Here is a 16,829-nt window from a genome sequence, read left to right as displayed (position 1 = left end):
AATTACTAGAGCAAATTAATCATAAGAGAATTGGAAAAGGAAAAAGGCCTTAGAGTAGGAGGCAGAAACACTGCAAACAACACAGTTGTACTTGCAGAATTGGAAAAGGAACTTCAGAGACTTCTTGATATAGTGGTCAGAGAAAGTGAGAGGAAGAGTCTGTTCACAAATTGCAAGATATGGTATAAAGAAGGGAAGCCCAAAGTTCATGCTGAAAGTGAACAATCAAATCATTAAGCAGGTAACATCCTTCAGTTACCTTGAAACTTTGATCAAGAAGATGCAAGATGTGTGGAGGAGATCAAAAGACAAATAGTGCTGGCAAAAATCTGCATTCTCAAAATTGTATAATGTATTAAGGAACTGGACTCTGGGCATCGAATCCAGGATCTGTATAACTGAACTGTAATGTCAACCCTGTGTTAATGTATGGAAGTGAGCTATGGTCTATATCAACTGGTAGGCTGTGGCACACTGGTGTGCCACGAGACGATGCTAAATGTGCCGCAGTGTATAATCTTTTTCCCTACATTTTTATATTTTTTGTTCAGGTGTGCAGCCGAATTTTGAAAAGAATATAAGTGTACCACAAGTGGGAAAAAGGTTGCGGAGCACTGGTCTATAATATCAGAAACGAGAAAGTGCTTGGAGAGGTGTGAAATGTGGTTTTAAAGGAGAATGCTGAGGAAGTGTCTAATGAAGACATTATGACACAGACTGCATTAAGTAGGAAACTGCTTTGTGAGATAACCAAACAGCTGAGATTTCTGGGTCTTGTGGTGAGCAAATAGGGCCTAGAGAATTTGGTGATGACTGGAAAGATTGAAGGGAAAAGAAGGAGAAGGAGAAGGATGATATCGATGTCAAGCTGAACGAACTGGTTGGAAGAAAGTAAGATTAAACATCAGAAAGTGTAACAGTTACAGAAAACAAAGAACAGAGGCAAGACATGATCGCCTCTGTTCTATATTCTGCACATGGCAGACATATAGAAAAAAAAAGAATCACCAGGTTATCAACAATGCGAGGGAATCACAAAAGATAACAGGTGGTATTTACTATTTGTTGCGGTATTTAAGTCTTCCCAACACACAAACACACACCTGTGCATCGGTTTGTATGAGTCAATTTTTTTATTTGGTCTCTCTCGTTCTCATATATATATATATATATATATATATATAAAATTTAGGGTGAATATTTTGATAAGTGTAAGCACTTATATATATATATATATATATATATATAGTCTAACAAACTCCAGTTAACGGCGAAACTTCGAAGTCACTGTGTCAACTATTCTTTGTAGACATAAATTTTACACTATACCTAAGTATGCTGAATATTCCTTCAGTTAATGGTTGGCTGTTTTCATACAGGTGTGCACTATATATATATATATATATATTTATTTATTATATAGAAGGAGCTTCTACAGGACTAGTACTGTTTCATTCAAGAGAATCTTCAGGAAGCTCTTGAATGAAACAGTACTAGTCCTGTAGAAGCTCCTTCTATATAATAAATTAATTTTACTCTGCTATGTATTGAGTACCTTACTTACTGTGGTTAACCCCGGATCAACCCGGGACCTACATATATATATATATATATATATATATATATATATATATATATATATACACGCATACACACACACAAACACACAGAGGAAGGGGTGAATCGAAGCTCAATCAAATATATTTTCAATTGCTGTTTATATATAACTTCCCCCAAAAAAGAAACCGTGACCATAATTGAGTGATTGATTGATTCTGAGGGCGGAACATAAAAGCAATTTCTGGATCACATTTCATAACAGATGTTGTTTATCGACAATCGCCGCCGTCCTTTGTTCTTCTCTTTTTCTCTCTTTTTTGATGTATTATATAAAATTCATTATCTATATTTTCAAACTATATCATCATTATCGTAATCGTTTCTGTCTTTATTGGTGCAAAACATCGATTGATTTCATTCGAGAAACGTTTTTTGTCTCTTTTCACGGAAGTTGGACGAAACAATTGAGAAATATTTAGATTCTGTCAAAGCCAATGGTTTACTTACAGCTTATCCTCTTCTAGTTCATAACCTAAGGCTCCTTCATAGTACATAGCGTAGCCGGCAAGGGTTATTTCAGATATCATATGAAATATAAGGATATCTTTGCTCTTTCTCTCATTTGATGCCAACGAAACGGACAGAAAAAAGAAAAGATTTTGACAAATGTCTATCGATTACCTCCCTTGACACTTATTTACTTTCTCTGGCTTTTCAAGTGTTTTTGGTTGAAATATCTGCCCGAACGTTTCAGCATCTGTTTAGTGATATCTGAGAAGATATATTAAATATTTAAATTTTCTATTGTTTGTTTTTCTGTGTAACGAGAAAAAAAAAATAAATAAAAACAATCACACTTTATAAAAATCTACAGTTACCTCCCTTACATTACCTTTTTTTCTCCTCTTTCTCGCGTTTTAACTACCTTCAGTTAAGTGGAGGAATTATATAAATGGGAAGATGGATCTGCCAAATAACTGGGTATCAAAGGACTGTTTGATCAAAGCTGACTTGGGGTTATAGAACACAAACATATAACATTAGTGCGATAAGGAAACCTCTAGATATTCACTTGATTTGTTATAACACCAACCAAATCTTCTACAACTTGCACCCTGCTATCTTAGGAACAGAGCATGCATTAGATAATATAGATATAGACACATTATGCATAGAAAAAAAAGTTGAAATAGTCAAGGCCTCTGCACAAAATTCCAAGTGTGGTACGACCACACTTGGAATTCGCATCATCAGTTTGGAACCCCTATCTTGCTCAGAACATTGACCTCCTGGAATCTGTCCAGAGACGTGCAACCAAACGCATACCCTCCATCAGACACCTACCATATTCTGAGCGCCTTGTTTCCCTGGGCATGGATTCACTGAAGCTCCGGCGTCTGGCGACGGACTTGGTAAACACCCACAAAGTTATCAACCACCTCACCAACAACACTGAACACCATGTTGATCTCCATGTGTCTAACACACGTGGACATGCCTACAAAGTCAGAAAACAACTCAGCTCCCATGACTTTCGGAAACATTTTTTCACGCTCAGAGTTGCTGAAGCATGGAATAAACTGCCTGCATCAGTTGTTGACTGCCATGACACTGCATCCTTTAAGGCACTCATGCTTTCCGAAATCCGCCAAAACTACACCTGATTATATATACACTTTAGATGAGTAATAGTGCACCTGAGCACTGTACACAATTATTATTATTATCATTATTATTAAAATGTTAGCCTACTCCATCAAATTACTTTCTCGTGTCTTTTTAAAAAGAACATTTCGATTGTAAGTTTGCAAATAGAGCTGACTTCAAGCTATTCATGAATATGTATCAAGAAAATCATTTTAACATTTATGATGTGTAATGTTGGTTGTATAGTGACTTAAAAGAAACTTAACCACTTTGATATAAACATAGAGTTGGATTAAGGCCAACTGATGCCCTAATCACAGTCTAACACTGATGCCATCTCACTCATTCTATTGTCTAACTGACAAGATATAATGAGAATTAAATATGAAATAATAGATTATAAATTCAGTTTTATTGCAGCTACTCCCCAAGGACAGGCACCACAACTATATTAAATACTGCTTGTACTTTTTAAAAACTATTTATTTAGAATTATGGCAATAGCAAAAATGCAAATTTTCAATGCTGTATACAAGGTAGTGTCAGAAAGTTCTCAAACCAGGCCTAAAAATAGTACATCAATCCGCCAATGTGGCAGATGCTCGGGAGCATTGACCTCCGAAAATCTGCAGAAAACAACTTCCATCATTTTCCAGGGTGAAAAACTAGAAGTAGTTGATAGCTTCCGTTATCTAGGTGACCAAGTCAGTAGTGGGGGTGGGTGTGCTGAAAGTGTAACTGCTAGAATAAGAATAGCCTGGGCAAAGTTTAGGGAGCTCTTACCTCTGCTGGTGACTAAAGGCCTCTCGCTCAGAGTAAAAGGCAGACTGTATGATGCATGTGTACGAACAGCCATGCTACATGGCAGTGAAACATGGGCCGTGACTGCTGAGGACATGCGTAAGCTCGTGAGGAATGAAGCCAGTATGCTCCGATGGATGTGTAATGTCAGTGTACATACTCGACAGCGTTAGTACCTTGAGAGAAATGTTGTACCTAAGAAGCATCAGTTGTGGTGTGCAAGAGAGACGATTGCGCTGGTATGGTCATGTGATGAGAATGGATGAAGATAGGTGTGTGAGAAAGTGCCAATCTCTAGCAGTTGAGGGAACCCGTGGAAGAGGTAGACCCAGGAAAACCTGGGATGAGGTGGTGAAGCACGACCTCCGAACTTTAGGCCTCACTGAGGAAATGACCAGCAACCGAGACCTTTGGAAATATGCTGTACGTGAGAAGACCAGGCAGGACAAGTGAGCCCAGCCCACTTATGCACGCCTTTCCTCCCTTGGACACAAAGACCTGTTGAGGCAAGCGAAGTCGATATAGAACCTCATCCGACGACAGGCACCCATGCCAACCCCCTTTGCTTGCGAAGACATGTTGGGGCAAGCGAAATCGAATCGAAATCGAAATCGAATTGAATCAGCCAGGATCCCTGGTCTGGTGATACGTAAAAAGCACTATCCGACTCGTGGCCGATGCCAGTGCCGCCTCGACTGGCTTCCGTGCCGGTGGCACGTAAAATACACCAATCCGACCGTGGCCGTTGCCAGCCTCGCCTGGCACCTGTGCAGGTGGCACGTAAAAAGCACCCACTACACTCACGGAGTGGTTGGCATTAGGAAGGGCATCCAGCTGTAGAAACATTGCCAGATCAGACTGGAGCCTGGTGCAGCCTTCTGGCTTCCCATATCCCCAGTCGAACCGTCCAACCCATGCTAGCATGGAGAACGGACGTTAAACGATGATGATGATGATGATAATGATGATATATAGCCAGTTATAATACTCTCTCTCTCCCTCACTTTCTCTCTCTCTCTCTCTCTCTCTCTCTCTCTCTCTCTGTATATATATATATATATATATACAGCCAACACTCAAGGAGTGGTTGGCTACACTCACGGAGTGGTTGGTGTTAGGAAGGGCATCCAGCTGTAGAAACATTGCCAGATAAGACTGGAGCCTGGTGCAGCCTTCTGGCTTCCCAGATCCCCGGTCGGACCGTCCAACCCATGCTAGCATGGAGAATGGACGTTAAACGATGATGATAATGATGATGATGATATAATAAAATATTAGGGAATAAATCCAAACTTACAGGGAAAAATCAGATTTAGGATTGAATCCAATTTTATAGTAAAATATTATATTATATTAAATTAGGCAAATCAAACAATGAAAAACTTAAACCAATACATAAAATTAATTCATTTATATTAGTTTAAATATATATCAAAAGTATTAAAAGTTTAATAAAAGATAATGAGTAAAACACTACGATCATTTCATGGCTGTCCAATTCGTAATAATTCGAGTTATGGTTACAGTCAATCTTCAGGTAATTGAAATATTTATCTTAGCGAGCCATGAAACGATCGTAGTGTTTTACTCATTATCTTTTATTAAACTTTTAATACTTTTGATATATATTTAAACTAATATAAATTAATTAATTTTATGTATTGGCTTAAGTTTTTCATTGTTTGATTTGCCTAATAGTGGTTTTATCTCTAATTTAATATATTATATATATATATATATATATATATATATATATATATATATATATATATATATACACACACACACACACACACATATATATATATATAAGCAAATTATGAGTTAGAGGTTATGCAGCCATCTTAGGGATAAATGTATCCATAGATGCTGCTGGTGTATTACCTCACTATGTATAGTCCTAGATATAAGGTATACAGCAGTAGTTGGTTTAATATATATATAGAAAAGAAAAGAAATGGAGCAATAATTAACAATGAGAAGTTGATCATCAGTATTAAAAAGTCATTGTTTAATTGTAGTTTGGAACCATTTACAGCTGTTTCTGTTTATCAAATCAAGGTAAATTTGCATTTATCTCGTTCCATTTAACAAACAACTTCTTCGTTAGAGGAATATAGATAGGAGAAAAGGGAAAAAGAAAAAGAAAAAGAAAAAGAAAACATTCTTTAAGTCTTCAGGCTTACATTTTAGTGATTTTGGGGGTTCCACGTGTGTGTATGTTTCTTCATTTATATATATATATATATATAAAAGTGAGGTTGTGTGGTGTCTATCTCCTACGATTTAGATTCCTAACTACTCCCACATTTTGCGGTGCAGTGTAACCAAAAGTGGGTATCTTATAGTCGTGATTCATATCGAGCCCTTCTGGGTTTTAGCGCACATCTACAATGAGTCTACGATTGAAAAAAAAATTTACCATCATTTTTTCACATTTTTAATGCATTTTTTTGCTATTATATAAGGGAAGTAACTCTCTAAAAATGTATTATTAAATCTCAGAACGTAAAAAGCTACAGTAACACCCCCTTTTGTGGTTAGCCATATTGAGACGGCTATTATACTTTACATCTCTAAAAATGCTTATATAGTTATTTCCCTTACAAACCCGAGCAACGCCGGGTGAAACTGCTAGTATATATATATATATATATATATTCTTTTACTTGTTTCACTCATTTAACTGCAGCCATGCTAGAGCACCACCTGTAGTTAAACAAATTGACCTGCAAGACTTATTCTTTGTAAGCCTAGTACTTATTTTATCAGTCTCTTTGGCCAAATCACTCAGTTATGGGACATAAACATAGACACAGACACACACACACACAGATATATATATCTATATCTATCTATATATATATAGCGCTGCCTTGGCTGGCTTCCATGCCGGTGGCACGTAAAAAGCACCAATCCGATCGTGGCCGTTGCCAGCCTCACCTGGCACCTGTGCCGGGGGCACGTAAAAAGCACCCACTACACTCATGGAGTGGTTGGCGTTAGGAAGGGCATCCAGCTGTAGAAACACTGCCAGATCAGACTGGAGCCTGGTGCAGCCTTCTGGCTTCCCAGATCCCGGTTGAACTGTCCAACCCATGCTAGCATGGAGAACGGACGTTAATCGATGATGATGATGGGCTTACAGCAAGCTTCTTACCACACAGACACATTTGTTTTTTTCAATATAGCATTAGTAATTATTCAGGAATTGATATTACCTATTTAAAAGGTAATATGTAATTCCCCCAAATTAATATTTAATTTATCTATGGAATAAATTTACATTGATTTAAAATACCAACATTTTTTTGCTGAGAGAGAGAAGCAATGTCATTTAAACTGATATTAGATGTTGATATTGTTTAGTCTCAGATAGATCCTCATTAGGAAAACCCATAACCATTTCGTCTTTTTTAGAGTGTATCTAAGAGTACCATAGACAATGTATCCTTCCCTTTTTCAAGATAGTAGTGTGTTGTATGAAGAGATTCAGCTGCTATTTTTATTACATCAAGCAACTCAGTAGAAGCTTTCATAGTGATAAAAATGGAATAATAACAAGCAGTTACTCAAATTCCATAAGAGGTGATCTTCATCATACAAAGCATTGTTAAGTTAGATACCAGTAATATACTGTGATCAATTCTATAATCAGTGTTACCAAACTTATTTTGTGAGGAAATAAAAAATATATATTGTGAAAATATAAACTCTTTTGAAGGTCTTTAAAGACTAATGTTTGGCTTTGGTCCATGTTATTGAGTTAAGGAATGTGAAATATTCATCTGAGTGTGTTGCCTGTCTTTTGCGAGTAACATTCTCAGATGACTAATCAAATACCTATTCCTAACAGCTAAAAGACTTAGGTAATACAGAATAAAGTGTTATTGTTTGCTCAGACATACAATAAAAAACTCCCTAAATGAATTTGAGCTCATGACCACCTTAAATAGATAATCCAGTTTACTTCTAGAAACCAATATATTTCTGGGGGGAGGGGGTCTTTTTTTTTTTTGTACTGGTGAAATTAAGGCAAAAACCTAATACAATAATGACAATGATTATTATCCAAATTAATTAAACATCAATGTAAATGCTATGAATACAATCCAGGCTGGGATTTCTTTTAGGTTGGTCATTTCTACATCCACTTTTAACTTTAGATGTTTGTCATCTTCGTCTATTTAACACTTTTGTGACCATATTTTCCTTTAGTTTTGAAAATAATCAACAAATAGAAGGAACTTGGTAAAAATGACCACTTTCTAATTATTTATTCTGGCTGGGCTCCCATGCAGTTCTTGAAAAAGAGGCTATTTTGCCAAGCCCATTATTGCCACCATCAGTTTGTGGACAGAATCCAATCCCTTCAAATTGTCGATAAATGTCAGATGATGTCTTCCTCGCTTGCCAGTACTATGCTGTGGGTGCCCTAGTGCACGTTTTGATGTTTCATTTTAAATTGATGTTAAGAACGTATTTTAATTTTAAAATAAAGTACTGATTATATATTTTAATGAAATATGAACACTTTCAAACAAGATTTTTGCTTATCATAGAACCTGAAGTGATTTCATGTCTCATGCATCAGGTCCCGAAAGAGGTAACTGATGTTTCAAACCAGGTGGAAATTTTAAATACAGATTCATCACACTTTGTTTAAAGATAGAAATTGTTTCTGAATTTTACTTTCCATTTTTCTGTAGAATACAGAATGTTTCACGAAATCTTTGAAGCATTTATCTGTAAAGTGCAAACATTCTTTAACTGATTCGTTTAAGTTTATTGTGGACAATGATAGCAGTTTTAAAAAACGTACAAAGACCAGGGGATAACTTGAATCTTTCATCAATGTTCTGGTAGTCTAACCAGTTTGTCAATATAAAACACTGAATCAAGGTGGTGAGCTGGTAGAAACGTTAGCATACTAGACGAAATGCTTAGGGTTATTTCATCTGTCTTTACGTTCTGAGTTCAAATTCCGCCGAGGCCGACTTTGCCTTTCATTCTTTCGAGATCGATAAATTAAGTACCAGTTGTGTACTGGGGTCGATCTAATCGACTGGCCTCCTCCTGCCAAAATTTCGGGCTTTGTGCCTAGAGTAAAAAAAAAAAAATAAAACTCTGAATCTTTATTAGAATGAATTAAATTTCCTGAGTATCCTCCCTTGAGCCATCATTAGACTCATTACTCACAAAGTAGTGATACCACATCAGAGAACAGGTGGACCACCAGCTGTCCATATCAGAGTTTTTATGGTCCACAGCCAGTTTTATGGCCTACTGTGTTGTTACATAATACAATTAAAAGTAATTTTATAGCTTGTGGTCTATCAAGTTTTCCATGTGAAGAGAATAAAAGAATATATCATCCATGAAAGATTGCATATCATTGTATCATTGTACTAAAGCACCAGTCCCCACCCCCGATCATCTTGAATTGTCTGGTCTCAGCAGGCTCAAAATCATGGATCACCATGTCAGTCTCTTCTTATCTGCTCTCCTCATATAATCTTTGTATTTTAACCTGTGGCTTAGTGGTTAGGTTATTCGGCTCATGATCGCAAAGGCATGAGTTTGATTCCTTGTGACACTTATCCTTGAACAAGACACTTTATTTCAGCTTGCTCCAGCCTCGTCACATTCTGTGTCATTCTGTATCTTCCTTTTAAAGATGTGTGTGTCTATGGAGAGCTCAACCATTTGCACATTAATTTCATGAGTAGGCTGTTCTGTTGATCAGAGCAACTGGAACACTCATCGTCGCAGCTGACAAAGTGCCAGTTTTTCCTGATAGTTTCCATCTATGAAATTCTTGATTCTTTTTTTTCCTTTCTTCCCTTTCATCTTTACATTCTATTTACAGTTTCTGTGAATCATTTTTTGTAATTAAAAATATTTTAGTTTTCTATTTTTGATTGTGTGAACATGAGTTGAGAATAGATAATTATAAGGAGTCATCGTCATATATTTAATCTCACAAAATTAAATTTATGAGAGTTTTTTTGTTTTTTTTTGATAACCTGAGACAAGAATTGGATCCACCAGTTTCATTGTTAGCAACTCAACCACGATCAACTTACTTTTCCATCCCAATATATTGAGTGATAATTGTGGGAAATTATTAAAATGTGAACAATTTAATGCTTAGGTGAAATGCTGGTGACAGCTTGACAATAATTGTTACAACATCAATACAGTGTAACTACATACATAAGTGGTATGACTATTCATTTGTAACTTTCCACACTATATTGATACAGGAAAAATAATTGTCAAGCTGTCATCAACCTTCTACCATTTCACAGGCAGAGACTTGTTTACATTTTAATAAATACTATCACCAAGCATCCTGGAAATGAAAGTTTTCAGAAAATCTTGTGGAATTAATTAACAACAAAACCAGTCCTCTGAAGCAGCCAAAAACGCCCTCAACAGCCTTAATTTCACAGTGAGACTTTAAATATGTAAAGTTATCATCATCTTTTTTAAGTCAACTTTTTCCAGGCTGGTAGAGGTGAGATAGAACTACATCAGGCAGATGGACATGACTTCTAAAGCTGAAGACCCTCCCTGACTTGTTTTCAAATAAGGTGCTATACTCCACTGGTTTTCCCATGTCAAACTGTCAAGCAGAACATTTTGTTTATAGAAGGAAATGTATAAATTTCACTAATGCACAAGATTCGATACAATGACACATGGAAACTCCCCAATTGCATTAAATGCAACACACATGCCAGGCTTCTGTTTAGTAAATATTGCTAAATTTCTCTCAGAAGACACTGGTGAAATGACCAAAGGCTGTAGTCAAAGACACTTACTAAAGATACCATGCAGTAGGATCAAACCAGAAACCAAGTGGTTACCAATCAAACATCTTAGCCATACAGCCATACATACATCTTGGGTGTAGCTGCATATTTGTAATTATTGAAGTATTAGAGTTTGCATCACCAGTCTGGAACCCCTATCTTGCTGGGCATCACCAGTCTGATGGAAACTGTTCTGAAACATGCTACCAGACAAATACCTGCCATCAGGCATCTACCACATGCTGAACGTTTTGCTTCCTTGGGCAGTAGAGCATGATTTAAGAAAGATTTGGTTGTTATTTCTAGTAGATTGAACAACCTCAGAGAAATATTTTGCTGGCTTATAATTTAACTTCAGGATTTGGACTAAGTATATTAAATTAATGAAAGACAAGTAAACTTTACACATTGCATCACAGAACCATATCTAATTCTGGTGTCCACTACAACCAAGTAGATAAATTCACAACATTTTCATGATGTTTTGTTTTCTTTTTTTCTCTGAACAGGTTTGTAGTTCAACATTTTTTAAAATCAAAGTTGTGGGCAGGTCTGTTTTGTTTTAATTATATTTGACATCATCATTATCTTTGTGCACTATAACAAAATGCAATGTCTTAGTCTTCTAGTTGTGATTATTTGTCTGGTGTGAAGACAGTGAGCTGTGTTAGTGGCATTTGTTTGTCTTTACAATCTGAGTTCAAGTTCCGTCAAGGTCGACTTTGCCTCTCATCCTTTTAGGGTCAATAAAATAAGTACCAGTTGAGCACTAGGGTCAATGTAATTTACTTAACCCTTTCCCTCGAAATTGCTGGCCTTGTGCTAAAATTTGAAATTGTTATTCGTCTAGTGAATCTATATATTCTCTTGATAGCTTCTCCTTGGTGGTGGGGTGTATGTGGTGGGAGGAATGGCAACATCAAACAAAAATACAACCAAAATGCACTTATATTTTATTCATGTTTTTAATGAGAACCAAGGTAATGAATTGGAAGAATTGCCAAAACATCTGATAGAGTGTCTGGCAGTATTCCTTCCGCCATTCTGTGCTATAAATAACTTCAAACATGCTGAGGTCAATTTTGCTTTTCCTCCAATCAATTATTGATCCAGGTTGGTGAACTGACATGACAACATCAAATGTGGTGACTAGTATTTTCTCCGGTACTTTGTGTTTTGACAGTTATAACGTTAGTGCCAAGCTGTATCAGTCCTAAAATGGTAACTTTTTCCTTGAGCATCAGTGGTGTGGAGACTTGCATGAATAAGCAACTGGTAGTTTTCCACTCAAAACCTTGCCCAGGCCTGTGTATACAGATATAGATACATGGTCAAATTCAATCAATGGAGGTCTCCAGTTATTGAGAACAAAACCCACTTCTTTCAGTCTATCTTCCTTGTATAATGCACAATTTTATTCACTAAAAGGCTAAGTCTCTTTAACAGAGACAGAATGCAATGATGGTGACAAGATATGAGTTAATAATCCCTTAGCTGACAGGCCAGACCCCTAATTCCAAGACCAGTTGCAGCCCTCTTTAAAATTTACAGTGTTATGTCAATTCACTGGGTGTGAGGTTTTCATCTGCATTCATATTTTACCCAGCTATACTCAAGCTAAGTTCATATTTTACCCAGCTATACTCAAGCTAAGTTCATATTTTACCCAGCTATACTCAAGCTAAGTTCATATTTTACCCAGCTATACTCAAGCTAAGTTCATATTTTACCCAGCTATACTCAAGCTAACAAAACACCACATTTTTTTTTACTTTTAATATTTTTTATAATAATGAAATTATTGTATACAGTGCTCAGGTGCACCACAACTTGTCAAAAATGCGTATAAAGTATATGCAGTAATGTACAAATGTCTGGAAAGCGAACAGTGTATGAGTCAGATACATGCTTGTGTGTGTATGGAGGGGAGAAAATCAGGTGTAGTGTTGGCGAATCTCAGGAAGCATGGAAGTTTTGAAGGATGCAGAGCTCAGACAACTAACAACTGATGCCGGCAGTTTGTTCCATGCTTCAGCAACTCTTAGCATGAAAATGATGTATTATGATGTATTAGAGGAAGGATGGGTCTCAGATTGAAGGGAAGAAATTATCCTCAGTCCTGAACTAAGAGGCCTCTACTAAAGGCACTCAAGGACCAAGTAGTAATATTAAATGATGCAACAGTTTAAATCTACCACTAAAGAAAATGAATGGTCCCTCCAACAGACTTCTACACTAGTTTCTATTTACTAAATTTCAGTCACAAGCTTTTGGTTGATCCAAAGTTGTGGTAGAAGAAAGACACTTACACAAAGTACCATGCAGTAAAGATTTAACTCAAAACCACATAAGTACAAAGTGAATTTCTCAAAACAAAAAAAAAAGCTTTATTTTTGATTTTTTTGTTGTTGTAATAATGCTGTAGCATATAATTACATTAAGGTTAGAAGGAACCATTTTATAGTTTAATGTCTTAGTAAAAACCTCTCAGCTGGTTGTGAGGTACCCTGCCTGGTACTCCACCTCTTCTGGTACACTTTAAAGACATACTATAGAAATAAAATGAAAACAAAATGGGTGCATGCAGGACTATGTTACCACAGCAAGTATTTTGCAACTACACAGTTCTAGATTTGATCTCACTATGTAATATCTCAGTCAAGTATGGAATTTGATAGAGAGAAACTGCAGAAAATATTAAAAAACTCATCACGTTTGTTCGTGGTGTCTTGAAATACTTCAGTCTATAAATGTGTGACCATTTTTCTATTTATTTATTTATTCTGCATATGAACGAGGACAGCTGCATAAAGTGCCAGTCTCTGTGGAGGGAACCTGTGAAAGAGATAGACCCAAGAAGACATGAGACAAGGTGGTAAAGCATGATCTGTGAATGTTGGGTCTCATGGAGGAGATGACATGTGATCAAGACCTTTGGTGATTTGCTGTGTTTGAGAAGACTCATCAAGCCAAGTTGTGGCTGGTGTTGATGACATGTAAGAGGTACCCACTATGCTCTTGCAATGGTTAGCCCTAGGAAGGGCATCCAGCTGTAGAAACCATGCAAAATCAGACTGGAACCTGGTATAGCTCTCCAGCTTGCCAGTTCCAGTCAAACCGTTGAACCCATGCCAGCATGGAGAGTAGATGCTAAATGATGATGATGATGATGATGATGTATATTTTTCAAGTTGGACAGGAGTTACCACTGAATTTTTGTAACAGTTTGTTGTTCATCAAGTCTTGAAAAGATACCTCAGTTATAGAATAGTAGATTACTTTATGCACCATTAATTTATACTGAAAAAGTCCTTGTATCTCAAAACTGGGTCACCATTGTTACCCAGGAGCCCATATAGAGAAAATGAAACAAAAACAAAAGAAGTAAGCAGGACATTTCTCAGATCTGAGAAAGACTATGATGACAATGTATGTATGTGTGTGCGTGTGCACATGTGTTTTGCTAATGTATAATGGTGAAAGATGTAAAAATGCAAACCAAGGTGTAAAGATAAATCTAATAGATCAGTACTTTTAAACTAAAAACCCAATGATATTTGTTTTGCTTCAGGTGTACAGAGTCTCTTGACATTTTTACCATTAAAAATGCAGTGGATCATTCACCATTCCATTGGGAACCTACAACCAATGACACTGCTATTGGACTGCAGCCATGCTAGGGTGCCACCTTGAAGGGTTTTATAGACTCTCTGTTATATTGGCACCAGTACTCATTCTTAAAAAAGTAAATTAAAATATTCACTTGAGGGTTTGGCAAAATGTCACACAGAATTTGTTCAGACACCGGGCACTCTGAGTTCAAATACTGCCGAAGTCAACTTTGCCTTTGATCCTTTCAGAGACAAAGTATCAGTCTAGGATAGTGGACTGACTGAACTGTCAGAAGGTTAAGCCTTGTAGAATCTATTTAGGCTACTTGTAGCTATGACAACACTGGTGCCAAACCTTTTCAGCTCAAGTCAAAGGGCCTTTTCTTTGAAAGGCTTTGGTATCATGATGAGGAGAAGCCAGTCTTCCTGAAAAAATTTCACCCAGGCCTATGCATTCATGTGCAGTTGTATGATCAATCTTTACTGATGGAGGCCCTACTTATTTTTAAGTCAGGCACTTATGTTAGTAATCTCTATTTGTTGCATTAAATTACAGGACAATCATAGAACACTTTTTTTTTTCAAGTAATGCCAGCATTGAGGCAAACACAGAGACATACCTATACAAGCACAAACACACATTCACAAAATAAGCCACACAATTTCCATGAGCCAGTTTTGCTCACAATGCATTAATCAGTCAATTGCTAGGGTAGAATGCCAAAGATGATACACAACGGGGCCATATGAAGTGAATTTCCTAACCATACACCCTTGCCTGTAAACTAAAAATATATATAGCAAATAAAACGACAAAAAAAGAACAAAAACTGGAATAACTATAAAAAACCCATAAACGTAAGTTTGTTTAATAAATGAAAAGAAAAATCAACAAAATCATACAGAATTATAAAAATGTTATTGCTTGAAAAACGAAAATATCAAAGTTGAACATGAGATATCGACACACGACTTAATGTTGCTTTTCTCCCTCAAACCTTTCACCAATATTGGATGGAAACCGTAGCAAGTCATATTTGAGAGCTAAAATCGAAACAATACAGAGTTATCTCCCTGAAGCCGGACGATGAGGCTGCGCTTATCTAGGTTTTCAAGACATTTTGGCCTGGAGTACAAGATCATTTCTTCCCTCTGAACAGGATGTCAGACCACAGTAAGGTGATCCTCCAAGACTCACTGGTACTCAATTTCAGATGAGAGTACTGGAACAACTCCGTATGTGTGCGCGCATAAATACTCTGGTTGAATAAGCTTTTAGATGAAACTTGTATGACAATCTCAACTCTGTTACCAGTACAGAGCTCCACAATCAGTAAATGTTTATGATCTATACTAATTAATAACACTAAATATTACATTACACATACACACGCTGGTATACGCAGGTTGTTTTAACATACTATTGCAGCTTGCAAATTTAGACTACTGTAAGTATTGACTGTAAGACTGAGGTACTAAATTACTGATCACTTGGACTTGGGTTCAATCCTAGCTTCAGTTATTGTGCTATATCATTAGAGTAGGCACATAACTTACTCAACTGATAACAGGCAGAATTAGTTCCCAATGGAGTAACTGGAAATATATAAGATTCCCAGTCTCAGATCATCTGATCTAACTCTACACAAATATACAAAGAATTCTCTGAATTCTTTTTTTTTTTTTTATATTGCAATTTATGAACAATATTGTTGTTAGTTACATATTGCTAATTAGTCAGTCGTTAATCCACTGCATCTAGTCACTAGTTTTTCAGTTTCTTGCTTCTACACACATTAAAAATTCTTTTGAAAATTCCATTTATCTAACTTATTTATCATAGGAAATTATAAAACTGAACATTTCTAGCAATTGCATTTCAGTTCCACTGTTACTATCATTATACTCTCATCTCTCCACACATGTGACCTAGGCATCACTGTCAGCAGTGATTTGCGTTGGTCAAAGCATATCTCTAAGATTGTCAGGAAGGCCGAGGGTGTCTTGGCATCACTCAGCAGGTCTTTTGTTAGCCGCTCTCCAGCCATCTATTTAAAACTGTATACAGCTATGGTACGACCACACTTGGAATTCGCATCATCAGTTTGGAACCCCTATCTTGCACAGAACATTGACCTCCTGGAATCTGTCCAGAGACGTGCAACCAAACGCATACCCTCCATCAGACACCTACCATATTCTGAGCGCCTTGTTTCCCTGGGCATGGATTCACTGAAGCTCCGGCGTTTGGCGACGGACTTGGTAAACACCTACAAAGTTATCAACCACCTCACCAACAACAACACTGAACACCTTTTTGATCTCCATGTGTCTAACACACGTGGACATGCCTACAAAGTCAGAAAACAATACAGCTCCCATGACTTTCGGA

The 16,829-nt window shown here is 36.8% G+C and overlaps 1 long non-coding RNA gene across 1 annotated transcript; it reads left to right on the top strand.

Annotated features, from left to right (window-relative positions):
• Positions 1-513: 513 nt before the first annotated feature.
• LOC118763419 lies at positions 514-8,667 on the top strand. Its single transcript, XR_004999175.1, has 3 exons — positions 514-617; positions 1,823-1,824; positions 8,655-8,667. It is a non-coding gene; the product is annotated as an uncharacterized LOC118763419 (long non-coding RNA).
• The last annotated feature ends 8,162 nt before the right edge of the window (positions 8,668-16,829 follow it).

Source organism: Octopus sinensis, linkage group LG5, assembly GCF_006345805.1.
Source record: "Octopus sinensis linkage group LG5, ASM634580v1, whole genome shotgun sequence".
In the NCBI taxonomy this organism is placed as follows: Eukaryota; Metazoa; Mollusca; class Cephalopoda; order Octopoda; family Octopodidae; genus Octopus; species Octopus sinensis.
This window is presented reverse-complemented; position numbering and strand designations above follow the sequence as displayed.